We start from the raw sequence: 20,923 nt of genomic DNA, 5'->3' as shown, positions 1-20,923 counted from the left end.
AGGTATAATGAAGATTAAGTACTTATTGAAGACAAGCTTGAATACGTATTAAGACTGTGACTCAGTGATCCACATGAGAAACACCTTGTGCTGTGGACCTCACATTCATTCGGTTCAATTGGCAGAGAAGGTCATGAAAAAATGATGAGACTGCAGATGTTAAAGATGCAAGTCAGTCGAGACATCCAGCACCACAGTGGTCAATGCCGAGCCACTGGATCACATTAAAGTACTAATATCGGTCAACGATGCCTCCTAATCTAAATCAGCATTGACGGATTTAGAAAAATGGTTTCAGAGAAATATATTATATTTAATAAGTTTTTGCACCAGTTTAATGGTGTATGAAAGTCACTAAGTATGGTGGATACTATATTGTGCGGTAATTTGTAACTTGGTTCACCATTCACAACTTATGAACCGTGGCAAGAAAAATGGGCGAATTTATCTATGAGGGGGGGGTGGCTAACAACTTTAAAAACAGAAACTGGTGCAAAGTATGGTGGATACTATATTGTGCGGTAGTTTGTAACTTGGTTCACCATTTACTTCAGAGTACCTCAGTTTAAATAGACACTAACTTTTCAAACAACTTGTGCTTATATGATAGCCAGTGTGATAACTAACAAAATTGCTATTAACTTTATTTACATAAAATGACATTTCTGTGCTGACAAATCACTCTAAAGTGTTGTGTCCCTTCCTCCCAGCTGGCTGTCCGCTGCCTGCTCTCAACTGAGTGACAGGAGATGTGGACAGTTATAATAGGGTGGAGAGGGGATGAGTCTTTTTGCTCATTGAACTGTATAGGGAGCAGAGGGGAAGGGGAAAGGAAATACACAGATGCTGTCTGTAACTAATAGTACATTTATGATGCTTTAGATACAGAAATCACATCTCCACTGCTCATTCTTGCTGTACACTGTACTACACTGATTTTATCTGTGTGTTACAGACATTTAGAGAGCAGGATCTGCATTTCTCTGTATAATGTTTACAGAAGACAGCACAGCAGCCAGGCTTCTCTCACCAGCTCTGAGAGGAATGAGAATCAGATGTTTACCCTGCAGTGGGAGAAATGGAGAAAATACAGAATACAAGTCATATAAGGGCCCAAACTATTTCTCATGTACACACATGGCTGCCGTTTCTGAAAAGTTAAAGGGGAGTACCAAGCCGAACTCTGGTAGTTCCAAGGGTCCTGGTTGAGCATGCGCGCTGTAAATCCATACTAAAATCTGCACAGTTTGGTGTGGATTTTGATGGAGAACCAACACAGATTTCACCCTTTCAGTTTATTAATAGAATAGGGGATACATGTTATTAGAGGGAAAGTTCCTTTAAAGGGGTATTCCAGGCTTTTACAAGTGATGACCTATCATCTGGTTACTACTTACTGATGATGATCACACAGCTCCTGTTACACACTTATAATAAAGGAGATCACAGCTCATACTCCTGACTGCATAAGTATGTGCTGTACTGTAGCTTATTTAGGTCGGGCTCACATGGCTATATGCATAAAACGCTATGTGAGTCACGCAGGATTTTACCGCTGTGGAGCTGGAGGCGAGCCGGCCTATTGCTGCATATGGCAGCAATATTGTACTGCGCAGGACAACGTTATCTCCCTGGGTTTTTTTTTTTTTGGTTTAAATTTCCTGTGCTGTGGCTTTGCAACAGTGTGTATATATGTTGTTTATAAGCAATGTAATTGTGTATGGACAGCGTTGATTATGCGCCTATAGAGAACAATTGAGTCTCCCATGTGTAATACCTGGCAAAATAGAACATGCTGCTTTCTTTTTTGGGCTTCCATATTACACAGTTCTTGCACGTAAATGTAAGTGAACCAGCGTAAGACAATGTATTTAATTACCTGTGAAATACGGCGTATAACACACATGTAAAATATGCTGTAATCTTATGCTCGTGTGAGCCCGGCCTTAGGTGAATATAGAAGTTATTGATTAAACTGTTCCCCCAGCAGTCAAAAATAGTATAGCCTTTAGCTAATGTTGTGATGATGCATTATGGGAGTGATGTGAAAGTGAAACCAAAAAATCTCACCATCAAGATGGTGCCCGATAAGCATCAGACAGGGGGCTACACTGCAGGGAATTGGCTGCAGTACACAGAGAAGACCTCCGGAGTGTGAGAGGCAATCAGGTGAGGAGTGCAGGTATGGAATAATGTGTTTTTGCCAAAGTGGCTCTTTAAAAAAAATCAATGTTAAACAAAAAGGTACAATTAAAAGAAATCTATTTGTGGATGATATACTGTGGACACGGCTGCAACAAAGGTATGTGATGTAAGCATCCTTGAACAACATCAATTGTCAAGGCAAACCTATAACTATGTATGCTGGGAATACTGTGATGATAGAAGGCCGGAGAATAGGTGCAGCTTAAGAAAAGTCTTGGAGGCAGGATGTAACGAGGAAAGATGTAAGAACTGCAGTTCATTGACTGGTTGAATAAAGAGCGGAGTTATATTGATACACTAAGGTGAAGGAAGAGACTTAAGATGCTGCAGCATCGTTGACACATCTATGGATACCACTATCATTGGATTCAGTCAACTAAAGACTTAGAGATGCCTAAAGCCGATGCTCATACTAACAAACTTGGATTAAAAGTATCTTGTCCAGCAGTGAGAGAAGCTGGGATCTCATATAAATGCTTGGCTCTGCATTACCATTCTCTATGACATCATGTAACATACCGTATTTACACTGCCTACATCCATTCATCTGTATTTTAGAACATATCCAGTAATAAGTGCTGTAGTGTAATGCCTGGACCAGTCACTTAAATACAATTTGATATTCTTCATCTATTCTTCAGGTGGCAATCAATACATTGTAGTTAGTATATTACAATTCATTCACACTAGGTTTATCCATTCCAGCACTTATCGTGTATGTTGTATAAGATCTTTCTGCTTAGTAAATGTGCTAGCAATCTCATTGTCGGCCAGTAGAGTGCAGTTAAAGAACCAAATAATAGAGCTGGGAATTAATCCAGTCCATAGAATTACTAGTTCCAGCAGCATCATATAACATGCTGATACCTGTAGTTCCACAGAAGTCATATGCACGGTATATTCATACGGTGGAATATTTCGAATGATTCCACCAAACAAGTGTCAAAATCCACTGCTTTCCGGCATGGTCTTTGGCACAGCAGTGCACATGGGCAAAATCTATGTGCAAAATTCTGACACGTAAAATCGAGTTTCCACATCCAGAACATCTAGAAGTGACTTGTCACTTCTTGATGCGGAAACATTTGTTTCCACATCAGAATTCCGCATACAGATTTTGCCCATTCACATGGCAAATTCCACACACTGATCCGCGCCAAAAACCATGTCAGAAATATACAGATACTAGATGCAGAATTGCCACAGAATTCCAACTCAGACGTGAGAACATACCCTAAAGCTGCTTATTTTTAGCCCCTCTGTTTGCCACAGATCCACATGTGGATTTAGCCCTTGCCAATAGGTAAATCCGTATGCAGAATTTCTGACATGGATCTGGGATAGAATCCATGTCCAAGCATGAAAAAAAAATCAGCACCATATACTTAAGTGTGGATTCCCATGCAAATGAATAGGACACTTCATGGATTTGATGCAGATTCCATATCAAATACGTGGTAAATGTTCACTGTGTGAACATACCCTAACCCTCTACTTACTAAATATAGGTACTGTATGAACGATGAAATGTAAAGTTGGGATTTTTGAAAAAATGTTTTTCGTGTTTTCCTAGGGAACCTTCAAGTGGGTTAATGTGCAGACAGCTACATGTAAAACTTCACATTTGGAAGCTCATTAACAGATGTATTCGGGAATTGCATAAATTCCAATTCCCTAATATCCTGTTATTATCAGAAGCAATCCCTTATAGGCATGGAAATGTTCTAGTAACAACCAGCAGGGCTATCTTAAATGTACCACGTGGTTCTTGCTATGGGTTTGCAGGGATTTTTAAGTACTTTTATTTCCCTCATGATCCAAAACATTCTGGCAGGCTAATTGGCTCCCTAGGAAAGCTCCGCTGGGCACGGAGGCCAATGTCAATGAACACACTCTCTTCCCGGCACTGTGAACATAAAATATATGGCACATTCAAATTCAAGTATTATTTTCTGTATCTGTCCCCAGAACATGGTGTCCTGTGAGGAGCATATGTCCACAGATGTCTGCTTGCACCCTCCAGATTTATTTCGGAATGGGCATGGCACAAATCTAACTGCAGGCTTGTGGAAGACTTAGCGCTGCGCAGGAGCTGGGAGAAGTTTTGATTTAGTAATATCTCTTAGCTATAAGTCAGTGATTACTATGTTTTACGGATGAAGAGCTCCACGCATGCGTTTGTTGTGCCGTCTCTAGAGTTTCCATTGTGACGTTAGCAGTATTTCCACAATCACCTCGTGGCTACTCCTAGCTTCCGAAAGTAAGAACGATGTGCCTACAGAGACTGGCATTTGTCAGCAGCGTCTTCGCTCATCATCGCTGCCAGGCCCAATGATCTCGGTCTGCATCCTCGCCCTCTTTCTGCAGATGCATGCACACTAATGAGAAAGCATTAACCCTGCGATTAGTGGCAGCATTTCTGCAGGAAATGATGTATAAATTCCGTAGGAAAGTGTAGAATGTGGGGGAAAAGAAATGAGGTTTTCTGTCTTCTATCCCCTGGATTAGAAGTACTGCACAATAAGCCTTGTGGCCCTTTATTGAGCTCTTAGAGGCTTGAAATCCTGGAGGAGAGAGCCAGGAGCGGGAGAGGAAAGAGGAGTATGTGTTTCTCCGGATTCCTTTTTTGCGGCTCGGCACAGCAGGATCAGCCCCACTGATAGAATGTGCGTGTTGTCATGGAAACACCCTCCCCTGCTTCATACACGAAAGATTAGCTCTCACTGTGTAGAGGAGAGAAATTCGGGAAGTCAGGCTAATCCTCGGGTGCACAGCAAGAGAAAGGTTGGATCATGCCCGAGGGATGCCACATCTGCAGTCATAGAACTGGCCGGCCAAAGGAACTGGTGTTCACGCTGAAGAGTAGAACGGTAGATAAAAGCATATATGAGAGTCATAGAAAAAGGAATGAGAATAATACAAGGCTTAGAGGAGACTGTCCCGTGTAAGATATGGGAACTAGCAGGAGTTAATGCATGGACTATGAATATGTGAGAAGGAGCTGACCTGGATATAGTTATGCTACATTACCAAAAGCGGAACTGGAGGCTGTTGGGCTTAGTATCAGACCGGGGTGCCTATGGCCCAGCAGTAAAATTCATTTTGGGGGTTAGTGAACAGTTACATACAAATATTACTTTTTTGAGATGCTGTATACAGTACTGCCTATCTGTATGTAGTGCATTAGGTGGACTGCACAGCTCACGTGGGGTTTGGGTGGCTGGGGCACATTTTTAGCTCAGGACCCACCATGGGATTCATCTGTTCCCAGTTTAGATCTGGCTGGGCCCCCATGCAATATCTGTAACAATACCCCACAACTTCAAGACTTCATTCATAGCACTTGTCTCTTTTATTGAGAAGAGTGACCCTAAGGCTCCAGGACCCAGGTGTCAATGCATTCTGCACCTATCATAGTTACATCTTTACATTCTTCAGGAAGGAAGGACTGGAAGTAAGGCTGCTCTCGCACTCACCATTTTTTTTACCAAAATTAGTGCGGCGTCACGAATGGTATAATGATGCCATTATTTCAATGTTGCTTCGCAGACCTTCGCTCGAAGACGGCTTTTCTAAGGCTGGGTTCATACGGGGCGTATTCCCGTCAGAAATCTCGCGGTTTGGCCGCAGCAAAAAACGCGAGATTGCGGCGGCTTTGCAGCAGCCCGGCCGCATGATTTTCCGTTGCGGCCGGCGCTCCCATAGAGGAGAGCGTGGCTGCGATGTAAATAAATTTAAAAAAGGAAAGTAAACAGACATGCTGCTTCTTTTGAAACCGCGGCTGCGGCGGCCGCAGTCACGGTTTCAACCAGATTTATCACAGCGGATTAGCCGTCCCGTGTGGACGAGATTTCTGAGAAATCTCATCCACATGGCTGGCTAATCCTGAGATTAGCGGCCGCGGGCGGATCTGCTGCGGCAAAACCGCGGCAAATCCGCCCTGTGTGAACCCAGCCTAATGCTGCAATTTTCTAGTGCTGTCTGCCCCCTTTTTGTGCATTTTAGTGCTTTTTAATGCACCTCATCACCCATCCTAGTGATGGGGTGTGTTAAAAATCCTGTCAAGCGCAGTTACATGCATTTGAAAATGTTGCATGAATTCGCGCGGCATGTGTGAGGGCAGCCTTGGTTTCAGTATGCAAGCCTAATACTTAAGACTCACATTGAGACTCTCATAGACTTGCAAAGAGACTGATTTTCAGTCCAAAAACAGGCTGTCTGTATAGAAGGTCATGTTATCTACTTTCAGCCCGACCCAGAGCTGAAAACTCTTCAATAAAGTGACATGTAAGAGAGTTCCCAGCAGTAGTGATTGTGATTCACAAATGGGGCATAAATAAATATAATCCTGGAGTCCTTCTTTGAGTGTAGGAAGACTGTAGTTATAGATAAGGGTAGGAGGATGTTAGGCCCCACTTTGTCACAGTGGAGCTGATTTATCATCAGGGTATTTTTTTTACATCAGGTTTTTAGCAGCTTTTCTTCCCCTCTCCAGCTTAAACGATGTGGAGTCATTTTGAACACCGTTAAACTAATGGAGTGAGATTATGACAAATTTAGCAACTTTTTAAAAAGTTTCATGTCATAGTGCATATGTTTCTAAAAACTTTACTCCACTCAATCCTTGTCCCCTTTTTTAGACACTTCTGAAAAGTGGAGCAGGAGATGTAACATCATAGTAGCATAGTAAATCTAACATCAGGTGGATCATAGTAAATCTAAATTGATTTGCACCAAAAATGTAGGAACCTATGTCAGAATTTTACTGCAACACCAATTATAAAAGTGCCCCAAAGTTCCTATAGATTTTGTTTGGACTGGTCGATGGCAATGTGTATAAAAATCAATAAGAAGCTGTCAAAAAGCAGACCTTGGGGGCTCTTTGGGCCCTAGAGTCTAGTATGGGATGTGAGGGAAACACTGTAGTATGCATGTAAACTAAATCAAGAACATAGGAAGCTTCCATAAAGGACCAGGTCCTTAAGGATTGCCTAGTTTGAAGAACTCTATTTAAGTCACTGGGTCTTCCTGAGAGAAGCTGTATAAGGTAGCCCTTTCTGAGGGCAGTTTTAATACATATTTGGTCCCAATGCCTGATGCCCATGGAGCCGCCATACAATATCTTGGCCTCACTTGCCCCGTTTCAGCTTTAGATGCACTCCTAGAGTAGATACTCCTGCATTGCCCTGGTCTTGTTCCCTACACCTGACAGCATAGTGGGTCTGATACAGCTGAATTTACCTTATGGTTAAGGTGGGCCTGGAGTCACTGTTTGCTCTTACAAATAAAGATATGTCCTGGGCAGGGAACCCCTTTCTGTGAGCCCACTGAGCCCTATTAGGATATGTAGGAATGGTTAGTCTGAAGCAGGTAACATTTTAAATATTTTACTATCATTATACTGTTTTACAAAATATAGTGCTTCCTTATAGATAGATGAGTGACCACAATGTATGTATATTCACTTCATTTCTGCAGTCTCCTGTAAGTCAGATGTTGGGAAACAATCAATGCTATCACTGAATGAACACTGACTTGAAAACATGTATCATAACAAACATTATTGATTCGAGAAAGACAAAGTCTTATTGATCACAACACGAAATTATTTCAGAATTGTATTCATAAGAACAAACTGTCTAGAAGAAAAACCTCTTGTCATCATCCACCTCTGCAGCCGCAGTAAACAACTTGGTGTACTATGAATGTATCCTACATGTAACTTCACAGAGAGCATTGCAGTGTTACTATATTCCCAATGAGCAGCCTTAGGAAATATTGATACACACTAGCATTTTGGCCAAGATGCATAAGCAGACCGGCCGACGGCAAGGCCCCACAGTTTAGCTCCTCTGGTTTATAGTCTGGCTTGCTGCATATTGGTAGGTTTTACGGCCATTGCGCTGAACTTACGGCCATTGTGCCGGTCTTATGGTGATCGTGTCTGCTTAGCGGCTATCGTGCCTGCTTTGCACCTTTTATTAGGTATTGCATTTTTGGCTTTTTTTCCAGTGAAGTATGTTTTTGTGTTCCTCCTCACATCTGTGATTTTAATTTACTTTACAGTGAGATAGTGTAGTTTCTGATGGACGCGGTGTGGCCTTGCCGTCGGCCCGTCAGCCTATGCATCTTGGCCAAAATGTTAACTAACACCTGCATTTTATTAGTGTGTATCAATTTTTCCTTTATGCAGTTTGCTATAGATGTCTGGGAAAGCCCAAGATGTCAGCCAGTGTGCCCAACTGTAGAGATATGGGGCAACCCAATGTTATGTCAGTGTGAGTTGTAATCCTGTATTGTGGGACGCACCCATCTATTGGCTGGCTTCTGTGGTATCGTTCACATTGCAGATTTAGTTGCATGCAGTCGCTCCTCCCCAGTCTGGGCTGGGTTGAGTGGGTGGCTGCATATAAGTCTGCAGTGGACAGTTTAGCTCCTCTGGTTTATCGTCTGATATGCTGCATATTGGTAGGTTCTACGGCCATTGTGCCGGTCTTATGGCGATCCTGCCTGCTTAGTGGCTATGGTGCCTGCTTTGGATCTTTATTAGGTATTGCATTTTTGGCTTTTTTCCAGTAGCAGCACTAAGTGTAGCAAGGGCACTTATGGGCTGAGAAGAGCGCCTCTGAACATCAGAGAGGAGGAGAAAGAGCCAGGAGTAAGAGGATTCATGCAGCTCAACAAAATGCTGCTGCATGGGTGGACCTAAGAGGGGTGATCGCCTGCAACCGACATCTGCCGGGTGTGCCCTACAAACTGGTGGGTGGTGGCCAGTGTGACCACACGGGTTGCACATAGCTAGGGCTAGTTAACCCCTGAAACTAGCATAAATTCTAACACAAATTTGCGCCAGCTTGTACAGATTTGATTTTTAGATGAACAGACATTCCTAAGATACTACAAATGTATTAAAAGGCATGTTCCTCTTAATAAATTTAGAGCATTTTACTCCATTGCACTGCTGCTAGAGATTGGCATAAATTTGACAGTCTGTAGTCAATATTCCCCCCACAGAGCTGGAGTATGTTACTACACAAAAACATGAGAGGAGTAAAAAGCAGAATAGAAATAGAAGTACTGAAAGAATGTCATTGAATATCAGCTACCTGCCTCATCCATGGGACCCATCTATCAACCCAGATTCACACGAAGCATATCAATTGTTTGCAAATGTATATTATTCCATAAGGCTACTTTGACTCAGGTGCAATGTGATCAGTATTTTGACCCCAAACCAGCCAGATTCCGCCCATATGAGAGAGGCCCAAGGCCTCATGTGCACGGCTATTCTGTCAGGATCCATTGATTCCACTTCTGTGAGTGCTTACTGCTATAATACTGCAGGCATGGCAGCATATGCTTCCATGTTACACCATAGTGCAAGAATGTGCAGTATGGGCTCCTAGAATACTGAGGGCCCCATATTTAGGGAGTGGATTACAGATACTACCCTGTGCATTTGTTCTAAGGATGTATTCACATGCAGCACACTTATTGCAGATACATCTGCAACTGTCCCATTCATTTGAATGGAGCTTGCAGAAACCTATGTGCATGCTGCAATAACAGCTCCATTTAGATGATGGTATATCCACCGGGAAAGTGCCTGACACATACGACGAATATAGTCTCAGAGCTTATTTACACGGATGTATTTGCCTACGTATTTGCTTACAAAAATTTGCATGCACAATACACAGAGAATGAAACCCATTGATTTCATTGGGTTTATACACGTGAGTATTGTGCGTGTGCATTTTTTTCGTTCATGCAAAAAATTCACAGCATGCTCAATTTTCCAGCGCATTTGTCCATGAAAATGGCACATACTGAACTAATTACCTTAATTGCCCATTTCAATAAATAGGAATATGCTTGCATGTTGGGTTCTTTTTGCACACACAAATGCGCATGATTTGCACGAGCAAAAAATGCAGTAAAATACGCACTTGTGCGCACAAATACGCAACGCCCATTGCACATATATACGCAGCGCAAATGCACCTGCACTCTACCTTCATTTGGTCACGCTGTTTGCTGCTTGAATAAATCAATATACAGTACAGTTGGGACTATAAGACACACCAGTTCCCTCCTGGTCAGGGTGCACATTGCTGAAAAGCCTCAGAAGTAATCCGCTCGAAATCGCTCAATAATTTGGATGAGCCCACATTAATAGATGTGAGAGTGGTTTCACATCTGGGGTTCCGGTTTCCTGCTCCGTTAGAGGAGCAGGTAAGGGGAATCTCCATGGCCGACCCACTCTGCCTTAGTCTCTCAGCTACCCGGCTTTTTACCAGAAGCATGAGCATTGCATGCAGCACTTTTCATCTGGTATGTTGTGTTGGATCTGCAACTGAACCTCCTACAGGAGTTCCAGTGCAAACGTGAAACCGCCCTTAGCGATTGTGTGTCTAGAAAATAATTACTGAGTCTCTCATATGACAGAATTATTTGTACATTCAATGGTGATTGTTAATGCAGATATATTTCATCCACTTCCTATGAAGAATAAAAATAAATAAATAAAACCTCTTAGGACAGTAATAAAATAAGTCGCTACACACAGGGGACAAAAAAGTGTTTGAAGACAACAGCGCCACCTACTGTCCATCACTGAGAAAAGCAGCAAGAGAATCACAATTAAGCTTCCTTCACAAAAGTATTTTGTTTTGCGGCATTTTTTGAGATTTGTCAAAAACTCTTTGGATTCCATTTTTTTTACAAGGGTTTTACGTGTGGCATTTTTTATATACACAAGTGGGTTTTTGTTCAGTTGCTTTTCTTCCTATAGAGAAATAATAGAGAAAACATCCGAGGGGAAAAAAAAAAGAATCAATCCTAGATCATAGTGCATTTGAGAATAGAAAAAACAAACAAACACCATCCACCCTAAAAGCACAAGACAAGTGAGGCTACATGGCACAAAGAAAGCAAAACCAAGTGTGCAGTGCGTTTCCTATTAACGTACAGCCAATATATAGCTTTGTGTGATTTTTTTTTTTTTGCCACAAAACAGCCAAAACCTCAAATAAAATGCTATGAAAAATACATGAAACCATCTTCCAGCCGGTGATCATTTTTCCTAAACTAGTCCTGCTGGCATATATAGTGCTTAGCACTTCCATCCAGCCTTCATCTACACGTTTTTAATTGGGTTCTATATTGTGTGATTCATATGTCCAAGAATGTTGCATTCTTTACATGATACAAATGTATCTTACGGTCCACATAACACTACAAGAATTGGAATGGTTTCTTTCATGTTGCTCAGTTTTTTTTAAGGAAGCACAACTAGGGTAAAAAGTGTTGTGGAACATAAATATGTAATATGTATCGTTTTTCCTATTTTTCTAACATTGTATCAATATACGTAATCACTGTGTGGAGCTCCCGAAGAGCTGATGTGTACTTCATATGCTATTCTTAGCTTAAACCGTGGTTAATCCGTCACTGACTACGGGCTCCTTCCCTGTTCATTCAACTTGATCTTCTGTATCCTTGCATAAATCATGAGTCCAGTGACAGTGCGGGGCAGATACATGCATTACGTAGCATGCAGAGCCAGGGGACAGAGCCTGTGTTATCTGAACACACTAGTAGAGGGCCAGGCTCTACTAAAGCTGGACCATATCATCATATATTTATCTAACAAATATATGAGGTGGAGGCTACAAAAAAGATAAAGCAACACGCTTATTACCATGGGAAAAAAGACTGCAGGCCCATAAACAGAAAGTGGCAATCAAAAGTCAATTGCTGATTCTGTGATAGGAGTAATATACAACGTCGTCACGCACACTATTTTTTTAGCTTTTTTAAATACTTGCCATCATTTTCAAGCACTTTTCATAGCGTAGTAAACTAAACAGCTGTTGCCATGCGGTTTGCTGGCTACATGGCACAAAGTGCCAAGTGTAAAGGCACCCAAAGTGTCTGATCAATTCTCAGAGCGATAAGTATATTTATTTGTCATCTTGGATAGCTTTCTACGGGCTGAGAATTATAAGGATGGCTCATTTTATTAGTCAGATGAGACAGAAAGTTCTCTGTGTAAATGACCCTAAGGGTTAAGGGGCTCATTCACAGGAATGATGACATTTTCTGTAAGTTGCCATTATTTTATAATGCTTAACTTTAGTTTCATTGATTTACATTTCATTTCGTGGAGGGGATATAATAGTTATGTTATTAATAATAGGCCCATACGAGCAGTGCTCTTGTCTCTAAGGGTGCCAGATTAATCTACAGGGTCGGACCTGGCGTCGTTTTCCAGCACTGTTCTAAGTAGAGAAGTGTCAAAGAACTTTGATAAATGAGATATTTTCAGTGCGGCTCTGAAGTGTATGTTGGCAAGAGGCTTAATATATACAGCATTTAATCCCAACACTTAGGGGGGAATTTGTTAAGACCGCAGTTTCATACACCAGTATTAATATAAGATGCGCCGAAGGTATGAAGAGGCACATGATTGTTCATACATTAGGCTGTCTGTATGCCTACACAGAAGTTTACACCAGCCGTAACTAAGAGTAGATTTCTGGTATAATTTACACAAGTTTCTGGCATAAGGGGAGGGGAAAGGGATTTGTTATTTGTATTATAATACTAATATTCAAATATATTGTATTTTTAAATTTTATTTATTACCTCCCAGCTGAGTCAACGTTGAGCCGGCTACCTAAACCATGCAGGGATTGAAATCGCGGCCTTCAGGTCGTGAGCGAGAGTTTAGGATTAGAGCTGCCTTAACACTCTGCGCCACACGAGGCCCCTATAATAAAATATTTTTGCAGCAATCGGACTGGACTGACCATACTCCCTTCCATCAAGCCACATACTGGTATAAATGTTATAAATTTAATAAGTTGCAATTTTTTGGCTGAATCAATGCTGGTGCCATACGTTGAGGCTTTTTTTTACGCAGATATTGCGTTAATTCCCCTCCCATGTTTTTTAATGTATTAAATACATGTATGCATCTGCTAATAGCTATTTATTCTTAAAAAGTTTCCCTGGGTAGCCATTTTGGAAAAATACACAGCCTCGGCCTTGTAGTCTCTATATAGACCGTATAACAGGGTGTGGGCTTTATGGAGGCTGCAGTGGATGGCAGTTAGAGGGGTTGTCTGGCAGCTGTGCTTTTTTGCTCAGAGCCTGCTGAGAAATAATAAATGAGCCTATGCTCATCAGTTGTGCCCCCACCCTCCCCATAAATACACTGCTCAGCTCCCTGCTGTGCCCTTCTGCTTTGGTCTCTACATATGTCAGGGCACAGACAGTCATGTGCCATCTAGTGTGTGATCGCTGTGGCCAATCCCTGGTTTCAGCTATACCAATATTAAGGCCAGTGATTGGCCACAGTGGTCACACATTCAGTTGGTGAAAAATAAGAAGGTAGAAAAGTACTCTGTCAATGATCAGCTTCAAATGAATTTTACCTCCTCGTGCTCATATTCTTGACATCAGAGGTTCCTCTTTTGCATCCTTAGGGCTCTTTCCCATGTGCGTATATCGGCCAGCGTTTTCACGGCCGGTCTATATATGCTATCATCTGGGGCGTAGAAGCTCATGAACGGGCGCACAAATCTAACGTTTGTGCACCCGTTCACACAGCATGGGCCCTGGCGCATATGCAACGAGGTCATCATACCATCACCCCTTTACCCTCCCTCTCCATTGCAGGCACACCTCTGCTCTGCTCGCTGGTCATTTTTTGCAATGGGAGGGACAAGTGCGGAGCTAAGCTCCAGCCCGTCCCGTCTCCACCCATCAATGGCTATGAACAAAGGGTGGGGAGAAGGTGGAAGCTTAGCTTCGCCCACGTCTCGCCCCTTGTCCGCAGCCAGCAAAGGGAGGCAGGACAGGATGGCGCTTAGCTCTGCCCCGCCCCCTCCCATTGCAAAGAACAAGCAGGAAGGAGAGCAAAGCAGAGCCTGCATGGGGGGAGCAGAGAGAGGGAGTTCAGCAGCCACGCTGCTAAACTCCCTCCCACCTCCGTCTGCTGCCATGGGCCCTCATAGGAGCCCATGCAGTGGCCGACATATTTTGACCCAAAATATAGTTCCAGGACTATCTTTTGAGCCCGACGTAAAAACGCCCGGTGCTATATTGGCCAGCTGCGCGCTTTTACGTCTCAGGAATACGGCCATGTGATCTGGTGCATTGGAATCCATGTGATCTGAGGCATTGGAAGCGTGAAAACGGCCAGCCGATATACGTACATGGTAAAGAGCCCTTATTATAACATTCATGTCTTCTAGCAAGCTACAGCATTCATAAATTATGTAATTAAATTTTAAAAGCAATACTTTATAGATCTAAGGCTGATTAATAAATAAAAATCATATGAACCTGACCATTGACAGAATAATTTGGTCCTTCAGCAATACAATAGAACTGGTATTAAATCCCCTGCCATCTAGTATTAATTTGATGACTCTGCTGACCTACGCCAATCTACGTAACAAAACTGAAAGGTGAGCTGCAGAAATAGAAAATGTCAGTCTATTGGGTGGGGATAGTTAAAATCAATCAATCACAGTATTTATATATATTTTTTTATAAACCATCTTAACCCCTTCCCAGCAAGCACTATATATGTATTGCACTTGTCAGGTATGTGACTCATTGTATGGAGTGGGCTCAGGAGTCTTTGACAGACAATTCCAAGATAATTCTGATCCAAGCCATTATCCCTTCAGATGCGATTGTCAGTTCTAACAGTGGTATTTAAATGGCCCAACAGAGGGAGGGGCTCCCACTGTCACCTGAACGGCTCACTTGAGATGAGACTGTGGGCTACCATTTGGGTACTATGGCAGACTGGGGCCTTGAAGGCCCCTAGGCCTGCAATGGACTTATATCTAGTAAGTCCTGAAGTATTGCAGTAAATTGTACATACAATCAGATAATCACCTGTTAAAGTTCACTACGGGGACTAAAAAAAGTTTTCAAAAATTACTAAAGTTTTTTTTAACTATTGGTCAATTTAAAAAATCTAAAAAGTTTTAAAATGTTTCCAAGTTGCTGCATCAAAAATAAAATTATAAAATTGCTATTACCGAATTCGTGAAAGTCCAGTTTATTGAAATATCACTTTATTTATGCCACATTGTGAATGCCATCAGAAAAAGGAAATACAGAATGCGTTTTTTCATTACTCCATCTCCAAGAAAATAATTGTGTAAAAACTGATCAAAAGTTCTGAATACCCCAAAATTATATCAATAAAAATGACATATCGCCTTCAAAAAGTGAGCCCATACACGAGTGTGTATATATATATATATAAATTTTTTTTTTAAGTAGTACAACATTGAAAAGTATATATAAGATATATAGACATTAAATGGTACCAATGAAAAATACAACTTGCAAACACAAAATGCAAGCCCTTGTTGAAAAAAATTAAAAAAAATATTTTTTTTAAAGGGGGGAAAAATGAAAACAGAAAAAGGACTGTGGCAGGAAGTAGTTGAAATTGAGAAAGGGTACTTCTCCCCATTTTTATTTTATGACTCTTATCTCACCAATGACCAAATGCCATAGTCAGTGTAAACATTGCCTGCACTGTGACATATCATCCTTGTGATATAACATTACATGACATAATCACATGACCACATTGTCCAGCAGTCATGTCATATTAGTGGGGAGGGAGGGGTGACAAGAACAACATGAGTGATGCGAGTAGGCAGAATCATGATAGTTACAATGTAAAAATATTGTCAAAATCCTGTAAAACCTCTTTAATGTGACCAAGCAAAGTGGATTGAAAAACTACTAAAGATTCTTTGCATTGGTTGTGTCCATACTCCGGAGTAGCTGTGTCTAAAGGGCCATGTCTGTACGACCCAAAATAGCAGAGAAGAATGACGATAGGTCTCTAAAGCCATCTTGCACTAAGAAAGAGTAGCAACAGGGTATCACGAACATGGATGGAATTTGCCAAAAGGTCAACGATCTTAAAGACATCACAAATTAACCTTAATATACCCTATGTAATATCCAAGAATTTCCATACGACAGGCGTATTAAGTAAAAAAGAAGTGATCTCTACTTTATAACTGTATTGATTTACTAAGCCCTCACTTCATGAACCACTACAGATGAATAGTACTGTACATAGGGGCAGGTGTTGGGATCCCCAGATGGTACCAAGAAGGGGGCACCAACAAGCCACCGGCTTGTTCATAGTGTTTATATACAGAGCGAGGGCAATGAACTGCATCTTTACCCCTGATAAGGGAACGCATGTTTCTGTGAACAATATGTGCAAATAATCACAAAGTGACGTCTGCTCACAAGAGATTAGGTGGAGATCACACACATTTCCGCATTACACATATTAAACATGTCACTGCCTTTCTTTCATTCTGGCTCCTTAGGGGGATTGCCACTTTAAAATGTTATTTACTAGGAATGTTTCTTGCTGACAAGCCAGCTCATAATTCATTAAAATTAGAAGGTTCTTGACAAGCTAAAGCTGCTCTCTTGCCCATTCATCACTGTGTTATCTTCACTGTGTTATATTGAATAACCAAGTTGTAAGAACACCATCTATGTAATATTATAGTGTAGTGTTTTACTGCTCGTGGATGGTAACGGAGGCTCTTATTTGACATTGCTGTAATGTATATTTTGTGAATAGAACATTAAGAACCATGAGCTGTCATGATGCTCTTCTTCCCAGACTACTTTCCCTCTGGGCTGGTTTACTGTAGGCATTTGTGTGGGTTGATATTGTAACAAATAAGGGAGACCGTATCTGATCAGTGAAGAGAAAGTTACTTTTTAGTTTAATTACATATTACTAAATTTGCAACTAAGCCTTAATTTACCGATCACTAAATCATAACTTTTATTCTATTAATTTACTAATAAATGTGGAAGGTCATTGGATTCATGTACTTTAAAATTGACTATCATGGGGCCTTTATTTCATGAACATATCACAAATTATACAATTACTTCCCCATACAAGATAATGTGTCATGTCCTTATTAATGGTCACATATTAGCTAGTTTGACTTATGGTGTTTACAAACAATATAAGATGTGACAAATACAGGATGTTGTAGCCACAGACAATTTTCTTCTTCAACTTCATATGCAATGAGAAATAACAGATTCAATGAGAAGAAAATTTGAGACAATTAACTCCCCATCACCCCCACCCAGCATGTTTAGACAGAATTGGCTACCTCAGAAAGACATGGGGCTTAATTACATTGTTCGCATGCTGAACTTTTTAAAGCCTTGGTTGGGGTGCAATACAGACAACCAATGGATGAAAAGATGTGGTGCAACTATGTGTGATAACAGTATCTTGATTATCAAGGCAAGTGGATGTCTCACAGTATCTGCACATCGGGGTTATCAAAATCATCTTTGTACTTGTGCATTGTCCTCAAAAAAGGGCACTCAGTGATGTTGGCCTTTCACAAGTTGTTTGTACATTCACCACATATGTCGGCCCCTATGGAGTCGCTCCTCTTATGAACGCTGTGTTGTGGCAGCAGCGGTCACCATGTGTAACATAGTGATGTTTGTACGTTCACCACATATGTCGGCCCCTGTGGAGTAGCCCCTCTTATGAACGCTGTGGTCACCATGTGTAACATAGTGACCCACTATAAACAGGTCACCTTGAAGTAACTAGTGAGCTTATACAATTTGATCAAAACTAAGAACCTCATATTCATTTTTAGCAATACTGCTGAGATGTACGGGGGTCACTGTATAATGTACGGTTGCATCTTTTTTTTTTTTTGTACAGTGTCGGTGTAATTATGGATAAGCAGCAGTTTCCTTATTGTTCCATAGTGGAAAATTGTAATGCCAAGCAGGTCAAACACCATAAATGCACTTGACATTATAATCTTGTTTAAAATGTCTTAGGCTGAGTGTCCTAAGTCTGTAGATCCATCTTCTGTCCTATATTATATGTCATAAAAAACCGTTCTAGAGCTTAAATGTCATATTTCACAACACAGTAACTTCATGAACACTAAAGAGGACACTACTCTACTCGACACATAAGATTTATACATAATGGTGACTGATAAGCCCTGGAATTTGGGGATTTCAGACAATTAAAACCAGGCCCCAGAAAAGGAAACCTTGATAATAGATTAGGAAGAGGCCAGATGGATCTACAGACTTGGGACATTCAGCCTTAGTTGTTGAAAAGAGGGTTTTTCATTCACAGCTGTCCTCTGACTTTTTGCTTTATATCTAATGTAGGTTTGATTTCTTGACATACGGAAAAATATTCTTATCGTATATTGACACATAGTGAATCATCCCCCTTTATCTAATATTTTGCAAAAGGTAATTAACTTAGTACACAGCTATATGAATTGTAATTTGGTTAATCACTTCTACATAGTCAAAAATAGTCAATTCAATACAATGTGCTAAATTATACTAAGTTATTAATATGAAGCTTATCTTTTATATATATATATATATATATATATATATATATACATACATGTTAGCTTGATATGGTGTCGTTTTTTTTTTATCAAGCCCCTCTTGTACATCCATACATCCATCATGTAACTACAGACTAGGCCTCTAATTTAAGAGAAAAAAGTTTGTTACTTGCCTTCTTGATAATGCCACACATCTCTGCTCCGGCAATAGTCCTCCCACCTTCATTAAATGAAACTTTGGCTTCGCCGCCCAGACCCAAGCGGCAACATGAATATGACATAAGTTTTTCTTCAAGAGAAAGATCACGAAGCTGGTGTGTGACTTAAAAGGGACATGCCTTTCTTTAATAAAGTAGTGCCATTACATATCCGCATTTAAAAGAACAGCTTGAGGATGCGTTTCAGCCCTAAACAGAGCCTTGTCATATGCCTCCAACTCCCTCATCATCACCATAGCATCTACAACAAACAGATAAGCACTATGAAGCTACCTCTCTCAATCACACAATCCTACATGGTGAAAAGTACACTTTTTTATTAATCATCTGCAGATGCTGCATGACAGTGGCTTCACAAAGTGCCAAAATCTCGATTTGACAAATTCCAAACTTAAGTCCTGTTATATCATGGTACGCCTTCGAATATATAATAGCGAAGAGGAATGTCAAGCTGTCCAAGCAAACAGAATGAGAAAATAAAGGCCTCTCCACGATGGTTTGATGGGTATTTTCTGTATTTGAAATAGCTGCAGCCTTTGTATTATAACTATTATTCCTAATTCCACTGAATCATTTCCCTGAGCATGGATATTCATATCTATCTATCTATATATATACACACACACACATATATATATATAGATATAGAGAGAGAGAGAAAGACTGACTGCAGTCACCGTCCTGGGATGGGCTTTCTACTAGTCCTTGAATAATTTCATTATAATTAATTCATATACGCATGGAGTGTCATTATCATCACTATCCATACTTATCCGAAGATGAGTGAACATGTTAATAAATAATGCGATCTAACCGAGGACTGCATTCTAATGAGATAATATTATTATTATATTAAATTTATTTATGTATTTTGACCTGCTTCACATTTTAACAATAAGGCAACTATTGCTTCTTCCTAATTAACCATTGCAATATTTAATGTGAAAGTCCGATGGAAGTGTGTGGATTATCACTGGAACGAAAATATGTAAATATTAGAGATGAGCGAACACGTTCGGCCCCGCCCCTTTTTCGCCCGAACACCGAACTTTGCGAACACCTCGGTGTTCGGGCGAAAAAGTTCGGGGGCCGCCGTGGCAGCGCGGGGGGGTGCGGCGGGGAGCGGGGGGGAGAGGGAGAGAGAGAGGGCTCCCCCCTGTTCCCCGCTACTGCCGCCCGCGCCGCCGCGCATCTCCCCGCCCCCCGGCGGCACCCGGACACTTACGCGCGAACACTCCAGTGTTCGCTAAAGCCGGTGTCCGGGTGCGGATGTGTCCGTTACGGACACGTTCGCTCATCTCTAGTAAATATGCATGCGCTCAGTATAAATTTGATAACTGTGCATGAGTTGATGAACTTTGTGGTTTTGCCATTTTGATCCATTATATCACGTGGAGCTGGGGTCGATGCATTCAGTGCTATGAAAGCGCGTTTACCTGTGAGAAACACTAGTTAAATATGTTGAGGGCTTAGTTGTCTCAACAGGTTATATTGCATGAGTCACCTATCACAGCACAAGAACTTAAAGGAAAGACAGTGTTCTGCTATGTCCCCTATATTGGTTACATACCGCTATATGTTCTTTAAATAGCACTTTTTTCTCAAGTTGAACAAACTAATATACACTCTTTGTTAAAACAAATGAAGCACCTAGGAGTTGTCGTTTTGCTGCAAAATTCAGCAGAAAGTTACATTTCAGGCAGATATGCAAATGATTAGAGTTGTAGCATGATTAGATGACCGGTCTTGTCACCTGACAGCCTAAAAGTGGGTCCACTGTTGACCTATAAAAAGGCTTTCGGAGGCTCCTTGTATGTAGTGACCTCTTTTTTTCCACTTGTGTAGAGCTTGTTGATCACTAGACGTCTCTACGATGCAATCGAAGAGATTTCACCCAGTTAACAGAGTTTGAGAGGGGACGCATTGTTGGAATGTGAGTGAGCTGGATGGTCATATCCCTAAACTGCCCGCCGCCTGAGCCCTTCTGACCAGAATGTTAGGAGGTGCTGGGAACAGTGGATGCATGAGGGCATGCACACAAGGCAACCGGGCTCAAGA

General features: G+C 41.2%; 1 protein-coding gene across 4 annotated transcripts in view; it reads left to right on the top strand.

Annotated features, from left to right (window-relative positions):
• Window positions 1-20,923, top strand: part of NOL4 (nucleolar protein 4) — a 291,792-nt gene that overhangs the window by 187,165 nt on the left and 83,704 nt on the right. The gene's annotated exons all lie outside the window — the stretch shown is intronic.

The sequence above is a fragment of the Eleutherodactylus coqui genome, chromosome 9, assembly GCF_035609145.1.
Source record: "Eleutherodactylus coqui strain aEleCoq1 chromosome 9, aEleCoq1.hap1, whole genome shotgun sequence".
NCBI lineage: Eukaryota > Metazoa > Chordata > Amphibia > Anura > Eleutherodactylidae > Eleutherodactylus > Eleutherodactylus coqui.
Note: the sequence above shows the minus strand (reverse complement) of the source record. Positions and strands in the feature narration are given on the sequence as shown.